The sequence below is a fragment of the Cynocephalus volans genome, chromosome 15 (assembly GCF_027409185.1).
Source record: "Cynocephalus volans isolate mCynVol1 chromosome 15, mCynVol1.pri, whole genome shotgun sequence".
In the NCBI taxonomy this organism is placed as follows: domain Eukaryota; kingdom Metazoa; phylum Chordata; class Mammalia; order Dermoptera; family Cynocephalidae; genus Cynocephalus; species Cynocephalus volans.
In genome coordinates, this window is record NC_084474.1 from 27,398,569 (window position 1) to 27,408,914 (window position 10,346).

At 34.6% G+C, this 10,346-nt stretch overlaps 1 pseudogene; it reads right to left on the reverse strand.

The window, feature by feature from the left end:
- Nucleotides 1–3,685: 3,685 nt before the first annotated feature.
- On the reverse strand, nucleotides 3,686–3,797 carry LOC134364277 (small nucleolar RNA U3; annotated as a pseudogene).
- Nucleotides 3,798–10,346: the final 6,549 nt, after the last annotated feature.

Here is a 10,346-nt window from a genome sequence, read left to right on the forward strand (position 1 = left end):
ACGTGCTCTTAAAAATACCGAACATGTCAGAGCAAGCAAGATATATATATACAACATGACACTATTTTGATGACCAATAAAAGCATTCATACTAAAAGAAAGCTTATCTAAGAAATAATTAACTGCTTTTAAACAGAGCTGTAAGATTAATAAATGAAGAGAAGGTATTATACTTTATATATTTGATTTTTGTAAAGCATTCATATAGTTATACCAAATTGTACTGCATAAATCTATTCAAATTGACTTAGTTAGGGTCACTAGTATATAAACTAAAAACTGACTAAAAGACCGGCAGAAAGTATGGTCATTCTTCAAGTTATAGGTTTGCACTGTGAAATCTTTGATACCTGGCATGCTGTCAACTAGAAAGCTTCAGTGAGCAGCTCTTTTATGTAACCATTCAATATTACAGCTGTCCCTCAGCATCCATGGGTAGTTCCAGGACCCCACTCAGATACCAAAATCCGCAGATGCTCAAGTCCCTGATATAAAATGATGTAGTACTTGCATATAACCTATGTACATCCTACCACATACTTAGGTTTTTTTTCTTTTTCTTTTCTATTTTTTTTTTTTCTTGGCAGCTGGCAAGTATGGAGATCCAAACCCTTGACCTTAGTGTTATAACACCACACTCAAACCAACTGAGCTTACCAGTCAGCCCCTCCTGTATACTTTAAATCATCTCCAGATTACTTACAGTATCTAGTACAATGTAAGTTATGAAAATATTTGTTATGCTCTTTTGTTTTTTAATTTGTATTATTTTCTATAGTTGAATTGGCACTTTTTATTTTTGTTTTTGAATATCTTTGATCTGTAGTTAGTTGAATCTGAGGATGTGGAAACCACAGATACAGAGGCTGACTGTATTTGATACAAGTTCTTGGAGGGCAGGGTCCATGTCTATGCATCTATTTATCTTTCAATTTCTTGTGCCTAGTACTGTGCCTGACATATAGTAAGCTCCATAAATATAGCTGGAATGAATGAATGAATAAACAAATGCAGTGGTGAGGCTGAGATACTGCAAAGTTCTGAATTGTTTTTGTCTTTCAACCACAAAGCCTAAATTATATTTGGTATGTATCACATTCTGATTATTTGAATATTGTTAATCTGATATGGTGTCAAATGGTAATTCTCAATTAAATTAGATACTCTTATTTTCTCACCCAACTAAAAGTTAGAGCTTACTGACATATTATTAGATGGTAGAGCCAGTGTTAATATTTTTAAAGGTGGCCTTGACGTTAAAATAAATACCTTACTACAGTTTTCAGTGGAAAAAGATGAAGAGCATTTCATTAAAATGAAGAAACTAGTAAAATGAGAAATAAAATGAAAATTAACCTGAGACATATGAATCTTTGTATAACTTTTACTTTAAAAAAGAAGATTAAGATATTATCAGGTATAGGATTATACCTGAGTATAAATAGTGATGTGTTCACATAAAATCAAATAAATACCTTCTTTTCATCTGTTAATCTTACATCTCTATTTTTAAAAAGTACGTTTTTTGGATGAAGAAGGTGAAAACAGAGGCAGATGCATCACCTGTAAAGCATGAGGCTGGGAAAAGTTGCAGGAAGCAGCACTTGGAGCATCCGTGGGACTGAACAAGAGTCCTGGGCACAGCAGTAAGCAGAGATAAAGACCAAAACAGACTTCACCTTCTTCACTGTTCTCCTAAGTCAGCAAAATTGCTGCTCATTATCCAAGGGGAATAAACTTTTTAAGAAAACCCTGAAATCATTTTAAGGAATGTTTGGTTTCCATGTGGTTTCTGGGTCTATTGAAATAATTAAAATTTCACAGTCACTAAAAAAACAAAAAAAAAGTAGTATGCTTCTCTCAGATTAATTTTCTTTTTCTTTTTTTTTTTAAGATGACCAGTAAGGGGATCTTAAATCTTGACTTGGTGTTGTCAGCACCATGCTCACCCAGTGAGCTAACTGGGCATCTCTATATGGGATCAGAACCTGTGGCCTTGGTGTTATCAGCACCACACTCTCCTGAGTGAGCCACGGGCTGACCCATTAATTTTCTTTTTCATATGAATGCTTTTACTGGTCAGCAAAACAGTGTCATATCATTTATGCATTTTAGTGCCAAGAAAAAAAAAAAAACCCAAAGCAAACAGCTCAATAACTTGCTACTTGAATATTCTATAAGTTTTTACAAATTGTCTTAATGGTATAAGAGGGTGAGTAGTTGTTTCCCACAATTTGTACAATCAGGACACTGTCCTCTGCTTCCCTGCCCCTGTTCTATTTCTCTCAATTTACTGGAGCAAACTATTTATGCTGAATGTTGCCTGTAGGAGGAAGATGTCATGAGAACATCTCTCTAGCTCCCAATTCATGTGCCATGTGAAACTCCTTCAACATGATGCCAAACCACTGGTTTACATTTGCTTTAAAGGAAGTCAAACCAGGCAGGGTACAATGGGCGTGTTATGGCTTTTCCAGGTTGACAAATTAGGTATTTTAGTTGGGTGTAGACAAATGTCATAAATACATGCCATAGAATCAGTTTACATAATGTTCACACTTAGTGTCCATACTAAGTTTTTTTAGTGAACGAGGAAAGTCTAAAATCATTAATATTTTAAATAAAATATACTTTAATCTCTGATCATAATGATAAATATGGAAACAATTAGCTAGAAAATTAACATGGTTCTCATGGCAGGGTTGATAAGAATAGGATATTTTTCCCCTCAAAGTTTTCTTAAGAATACTTTTATTATTGCATACAATTTTTTTAAGGAAAAAAATTATAATGTATCTCGAAATCTTTAATTTCCAGCTATTCTGTTGTTAGTGATGGAGACAGGAGCTTAGTTAAGCAGTTTGCCTGAAGCAATGCAGCACAGCAACTATTCTGAAAGGCAAACTGCTCAGCAAGTGATAGGCCATTTGTGTGGCAACCTAACTAGTGTGCTAGGTCGAGCTAATTTGCTAAAACCAAAAGTGTAGAATAAAAGCTATCACTTCATCTCAGTTATGTACTGTGGGAAACTACTATACATTTTAGCATGATTTTCAGTCTAATAGAAGGAAGGTTTATTGTGGTTGATGTCAATATTTAACCACTTGAGAGTCTCTCTCTGCCTTTCAAAATCTTAACAAATTTCAAAATTCCAACTTGTAATTCTATTGCCTAATGCCGAAACATGTTTATGTAGATCAGGCTAAGTACAATGCACGTCAGCTGGCCTTAAGGAAATATAAATGCATAATTTAAAGATGTTTTGTTGCAATGCTATAACAGGCTTCATTCTTTCATTTGTATTTGAAGCCTAATAAAAATATGTGAATGGAGGCTAGGGCATGACCGGGAGCACCACCAGCTTCTGAGATTGCTCCCACCAAATGAAGGCTCTCTCTCTGCCCAGGGAGCTGGGGGGCTGGGAACATCGACACGGCTGTTCCAGAAGGCGATCGATGAGACTTTCAGTTAAGCATGGCTACTTGGATATGGCCCTGTAAAAAAGTAGGAGTGCTGAAACTATGTTATAATTCCACTTATTTTACACATCTTTCTAATTCCCTTCCTTCCTCCCTCTCATTCTTGATTTTTTCTTTCTTTCTTTGGATTTTAAACTAAAGCCATTCAGTTCCACAGGAAGAGAATGATCATCAGGGCAGATGGCAATTGCAGCAAAGCAAGCAACACCGCTCGGGAGAGAAGGCTGTCCCCTCTTGCTCGTGGTTTGGGGTGCTCCATATGATCAGAGAAACTTCTTAGTAACCAACTATGGAAATGATCCCTGAAAGTACGGTCCTTCATTCTTTCTTGACTGCTTTTTTATTTTTGATTGTACGCTCCTTTCTAGAATAAAACCATTTGATACACACACGTGTGGGGCAATTTCTCCCACAGTTGTGATGGCTGTAAAATAATCCTTAAGAATCTTGTTTGACATCTCACTCTCTTCTCATACAAGGCAAAACAAACTTACTAAATTGACTAATGGGAAATATGGAACAATCATAATTAATCGTAAGTGAGGGGTATAAAAAACAATAAATGGGAGGTTTTAAATTTTAATCATCAAATTGATAACAATAGGATTAAAGACTAAGATCATAAAGATATCAGTAAAAGAAGATTTGCACACTCAAAAACAATGTACAAATTTAGTAAACTTTTTATTTTTTTAGTTAAGGGTCCTTTGCTTTTGTAAATTTTAATGATGACAGTGAGTTGCAACTATAAATTATAATGGGGGGACTGGCCAGTTACTCAGTTGGTTAGGGCGTGGTGTTGATAACACCAAGGTCAAGGGTTTGGATACCCATACTAGCCAGCAAAAAAATTGTAATAGAAAGCAAGCTAAATAATACATAGAAAACTATGCTTGCCTTAAGTAAACATTCCCCAAATTTCCAATTTACCTCACATAAAATGAGGTAAAAGGCAAAATCTTTTGCTCCCTTGAGGAAAATGGTGTAAAATCACAGAAAGATAATAGTTATTTTTACTTTAATAATTACCTTTACTTTTACAACAACACTATTTTTAAAATAATTTTATTAAGGGATAATTGCCATATAGTAAACAGCACATGATTAGTATACAACTGGGCAAATTCTGACATCTGTCTATACCCTTGAAACCACGTCCATGATGAAGATAGCAAACATATCTCCCACCTCCAAAAGTTTCCTTGTACTTCGTGCTAATTCCTCCCTCACGTTCTTCCTCCACCACCTTCCTTCCTTGGGGTGACCACTGTCCTGCTGTCTGTCACTATGGATTAGTTCAGCATTACTTTTAGTAATTTGTGACTAGGCTAAAATGATTCCTTTCACACAACGACAAGAAAAAAATTGTTTTGCTTTTTAACTGGAGGGCAAAGTAATAGTGCTAGAGTCATTAGAAAGAGGTCTTAATTGAGTAATGATTTTGCAGATTATTTTTCATACTCCACAGCCAAATGCTAATTGGATTAAAGATTCAAGAACCCAGGAAATGAAGCAAAAGAGGAGGCATGTTGATTTTAATAAATAGTGGTTTCTTCCTTTCTCATCTATCAGCTTATTTCTAATTAATAAATGAATTTGCAAAACCTGGCCCAAAATGGAGATTTCCATTGATACTCAAACAAACTGTCTGTTCGAGTACTATGTCAATAATAAAATAAAATGGATTGTTGCAAATGAAATTAAAACATTACCTAAACTCTATCTTACAAAAATACAAGTCTATTCTAACATGTTATTACAATATGTAAAAATTATGTATGCATATAAGTAAAGACTGGCCGAGAACGCTAAAATTGCTAGCAGTTCAAGTTTGGTGATTTGTGGACTTATGTGTATATTTTGTATTTTGTTTTGAATTAAATAATTTATAATATATATGTAATAAATAATTTATTTCTATCTCTTTTCAATATGCATTATTCTGTTGAACTTGGAAGCATGCTTTTGCATTTAGAAAGTGTTTTTATAAGATGTTATATATAAAATAAACTCCATACTTCATTTTATAAACAGCACATTTTTCATTCTCTTGACATCACCAAAGGAAAATGCTGTACATTTGGAACATAAAACAAAAATAGACCGAACTCAGTTGGAATTATAATATATGCTGCAGTAATGCTACTTATTGATTACCACAGAGGTTTTTGCTTTTGCTTTTTGTAGCTATTCCACTATAGAGCAAGAAACAGAAATATAGTATTTGTGAAAGATGTTTATACTAAAATATTTTCATGTGGTGAATGTCTATTCCATACTCTTATAAAGCAAATTAGTCTTTCATGATGAAGTATTAGTTGTTTGGGCTATATGCATTTCAATGCTTGAAAAGGCTTCGATAATTTCAATGCCAATACATCTTTGTAAAATATGTGAGTTAATATATATTTTATACATGGGTTCATATATGAATTTTAATTAAAATGTGTCCAGATAATCTGCTAGTTCCAATCACTGTTTACATAGTCTTCAAAGATATGACAGTGACCAACCTAATTTTACAATTTACTAAAATACGTTTATTCATATATTTCTGATTTAAAATATATACAAATATTTCTACAGTTATTCACACATTTGAAACATTTTTTGCGCACTCTGTATATGGCACCAGACTAGGAATCAAGGTGTACTCAAAGGAAATAGTAAACGGCAAAATGAAAGTCTGCCCTTAAAGTGATCACACAAAATTAGGAAGGAGATAAACATAAACCAGGGGTTGATGAACAAGGGGATAGATGGGTACATGGGTAAGTCCTGTATACAGGGACTGTGTTTACACTACTTGCTAACACTGATAATTAAAGAGATACTGCAAGTCTATCTTCATTACTGGTTTCAAATATGTTAATTTCCCTCACACTTGAGGACAAAGTGGATAGTTTTGATTTACAAATGAAACATTTCTATGGATCCGTGGATATGATTTACAAATGAAATATTTCCGTGATGTATCTGCTCTGCAAAGATTTTAGACAATGGGTCTTCATTCCAGACTGGCAGTAAACCAAGCAAAGTTTACACTCTGTAACTCAGAAAATCCTGGGATTGACTCACAAAAGCAAAAGAAATTCTGGACTCTCAAGAATTAAGATTATAATACAAATTATTTTTAATGATAATTTTGTATTTATATTTATTTGTATCTCCTAAAATGAGTTTAGATTTAGCAAATGTATTTCACACTAATGAGTAACTATGATTCAATATACTTTTTTTTCTTCTTCTGATGTTAAAATTTATGTTTTAGCTAAAGCCCTAAATTTTTGACAGAAACAGTTGATTTTCACCTATCTCTTTTGGAGATTTATGTGTAGCTTGGGAATTCTGTTGTTTATATACTGGTCACAAGCTATAATTACATTAAACAGACTGAGAAAGCATGTCACCAATGGTTTTAGCAATAGCTATATTTTTACATACTTTTGTTTTGAAAAAGCTGGACTGGGTATCTATATTTTGCTTAGCAATATCTCAATTTCCTCAATAAGTCAGTAAATTGAATTTATAGTTTATTTTGTCTTTCCTCCCATCAAATTATGTGAATAAGAAATACTGTGGTCTCATAACATAATTCTATTTTCAAGAGAAAGAACATGCAAGTCTGTAGAATAATAGTCACTAGTGATTTTGTCAAAATATACTTATTGAGCATCTACAGTATGCAGGTCATTGTAGGGGTGATGGAAATATATTGTGTTTGATGTCCCTGCTTTCAAGAAAAGTACACTAAAAAAAAGAAAAAGAGAAGAGTATACCTTAGGTAAGAATCACATTTAGGCAAAACAAATAAAGAACATATTTTCTAATTTATATGAAGGGTCTTCAAAAAGTTCGTGGAAAGATTCATATTATCTTTTAACTTCATTTTTCCACAAACTTTTTGAAGTACCCTCCTATATCAAAGATGGCTTTGGTGAATCCATATACTGTACGTCAATTTGGGGTTTCCGATTCAGATAATTTCAAAGTAACAATGTTAAAAATGAGTTATAAGCTTCAAAAATTTAGGGTATGAGTGATGATGGGATGGGATTCCCACTGAGGTCAGATCATAGAGGGTCTCTGCATTCTTCAAGAAATGCACAGCTATTCAAGGGTTTCAAAGCAGGTAGCAATTTTCTAGGCAGAGATGTAAAGAATCTGAATTCAGTAACAGTGGTTTGACTTGAAAGGAGAGTACAGATCTGAGAAATGTTAAGGAGGCCCAATTGTCAAGACTTGGTCGCCGACAGAATGTGACTGTGACAAAAGTGTTCCAGGTTTCTGGCTTGAGTGATGAGTATACGAAATTGCTACCCCTTAAAGAGAGGAGCCGGGGAGAGAAGCACACATGGAAGACAAAATTATTTTAGGTGTTTTGAGTTTGAAGTGATTTGGGGGACTCTGAGATGAAATGTCCACTAGGCAGTCTGGTCCTTTGGAACTTCAGGGAAGAAATCTTTGCAAGGATTAAAGATTTCAGATTCATTAAATAAATGAGACTCATTAGCATATACATTGTCATTAAAATCATGAGAGTGGATGAAATTGCACAGGGTACTCAATAAATATTTATAGATCTAATGAATAAATGAATAACGGGGGAGATTAAAAGGAAGACCTAAGAGGGAAAATAAGAGTTCCGAGACAATAGGGAAAGTGCCAGGATAAAGTGTACCCACTCTACAAGTTTCCCTAGATTGTCTCTGCTTATAGGAACACATAGTTATGTAATCAAAAGAAGAATGCCAATAAAAATAAAATGTGTGTACAGTAAATGAAGTTTTCTTTGGTAAGTACATAATTGATTACTTGGAGATAGCTAAACTAGTTATTTCAGAACAGATACATTTTAGCAGATTGTGAATCCACATTGTTATGCAGCTCATGAATCCACATTATTAAGGAAATATGAGTGTTACTCCTTCAATTTGCTCTCTGAGAAAAGGAAAAAAACATAACATGAAGCTTGAGAGGCATTATTAAATGATAGTTAAAAATACAAACTCTAGAGCAGTGTTTCTCAACCTCTTTTTCATTCTTGCCCCCCTAAGGAAACATTTTAGACATATTTTTCTTAACCAATCCCCCCTCTCCCACAAAATTTCAGTACTATTGATACACTGTATATCTGTTTACGTACTGTGTACTGGAAGGACACAATCCACAGTAATGTCTAAGATTTTTTTTTACTCCCTAAAAACCAATTTTTGCCCCCATTACAAGTGCACACTCTGGAGAGGACTCAAATCCCAGCTTTACTGGTTATTAGCTGTGTGACCTTGTGCAAACTGTTTCATTCTCTGTGCTACAGTTTTTTTGTCTGTAAAATGGAGATGATAATAGTACTGTCATCCCGGGAATGCTGTGAAGATTAAATAAATTCATACACGTAAAGTACCTAGCAAGCCTAGCATACAAACCTTAGGTATTAATCCTTTTCTACTTTATACATATACATCTTTCTCTTTCTCCTATCTCCCTATCCTATTTTTGTTTTACCTTGTCACAATGGTCATTCGGAATGGTCATTTTGTGTTTAATAATTTTTCTGCTTATAATTCAGAAAACATTTTATTATTATTATCCACGATAGTTTTTCCTCTCTTTGATATATTAGAATGACTTGACTTCATACCGATTTCGTTGAACTGTGTTTAACAAAGCCATATTTTAAAAGGAAAAAAAAAGTAATTATTTTCTCAAAAACTGGGTACCAAAACAAAAAAACAAAAAACACTAGGTACCAGTCTTCAGAGGCTTTGATTTTATCTCCGTGTCTCATATATTTTCTGTTTTAGCCTAATGCCTTGATAACGATTATTTACAATTGTTACCAAAATTCTAGATAAAAACAGAAATTATTTGGTAGACTCTGTTTAAGTAAAATTTTAAAATTTTGTCTAGATGTTTAGCATTATGTAGCCAATGTTCATTACAATATGGAAGTTGGGGGCCGAGCCCGTGGCGCACTTGGTAGAGTGCTGCGCTGGCAGCGCGGCGACGCTCCCGCGGCGGGTTCGGATCCTATATAGGACTGACTGGTGCACTCACTGGCTGAGTGCCGGTCACGAAAAAACGACAAAAAAAAAAAAAAAAAATATGGAAGTTGGTCAGGTTTAAAGACAACACCTGCCCTTAAAGGTCACCTGTACTTTGGGATCACAAAGCACTCTCCCAGAATTTAACAACACAGTAAAGGCAACTGTGAAGCTGGACACTGAGCTGCCAGTGGTTTCAAGTTCCCATATCAGTGAGCCATGTATCCAGATATGTGATATCTCCAGTTTGCCTCAGAGGTAACAATATTTTGCCATACACTTCACAGTTGATCTTGGATTGTCAAACCCTTTGTGCACAGTATAAAACTACTAAAGGCTTTAACTTTGAGTTTTGATGATGAACAAGCAGTGGCACAAATTGCTGAACCAGAAGTGTTGATTAAATTCAATCTATTCAAAACATTTATTGAGCACTTATCATATACGTGTGAAATGCAAAGGTGAACGGATTCACATCTCTGACACTACAGCAGCACACAAGGGAGAAAGGCATGTATGAAAATAACCAAAACAGAAGGCAGAAAGGGATAACGAGACAATACAGATATAACCGGAGTTATTTGGAGCACAGAGTGGAGGAACAACACATTTAGCTGAAGGAATTAGGAAAGACATCTTGGAGGTGGTGGCATTTTAGAAAGGCCATACAGGATTTTTTTCTTTTTTAAAAGATGACCGGTAAGGGGATCCACCCTTGGCTTGGTGTCGTCAGCACCACGCTCTCCTAAGTGAGCCAACCGGCCATCTCTATTATAAGGATCTGAACTCGTGGCCTTGGTGTTATCAGCACCACACTCTCCCA